This window comes from Brassica oleracea, chromosome C6 (assembly GCF_000695525.1).
Source record: "Brassica oleracea var. oleracea cultivar TO1000 chromosome C6, BOL, whole genome shotgun sequence".
Lineage (NCBI taxonomy): Eukaryota > Viridiplantae > Streptophyta > Magnoliopsida > Brassicales > Brassicaceae > Brassica > Brassica oleracea.
The window spans coordinates 971,874-972,456 of NC_027753.1; positions in this window are offsets into that span (position 1 = coordinate 971,874).

The following is a 583-nucleotide window of genomic DNA, read 5'->3' on the forward strand; positions in this document are numbered from 1 at the left end:
GCTTGATCCCTTCAACAAGGGTACGTAGGCAGCCGTCATAAGGCGCAGCCCCAATCTTATTGCGTTCTAGAGCGAGAAGGCAACTTACCACGGACTTTTTCGACCATTAATTCCACCTAACTCACCTAACTTGCCTAACTTGCCAAGCCACTCGCTAGAACCTCACGCTATAAGCTCATGGTTCTAACGAGCTGGGGGGCTAACTATTGGGGTCAAAATCTGTCACGACGGAATCAATGTATGAAATCTGAAAGTACGTAAAAGTCGGCATGAACGTTGTTACGGAAAACAAATCTTTGAAAAAGATTTATTTTTACGAAGAATCTTGCGGAGAAAACACATTCACGAAAAATCGGAGAAAAGCCCGAAAAAGCTTGCACGGTCGCTACGAAGCGACCGAGCGCACGTCCCGCTCGGTCGCTACGTAGCGAACGATCATCCATCCCGCTCGATTGCTACGTAGCGACCGAGCACAAGTCAAGCTCGGTCGCTACGTAGCGACCAAGCTCGAGCCAAGCTAGGTCGCTACATAGCGACCGAGCGTGCGTTCCGTTCGGTCGCTACGTAGCGACCGAGCTCTTCC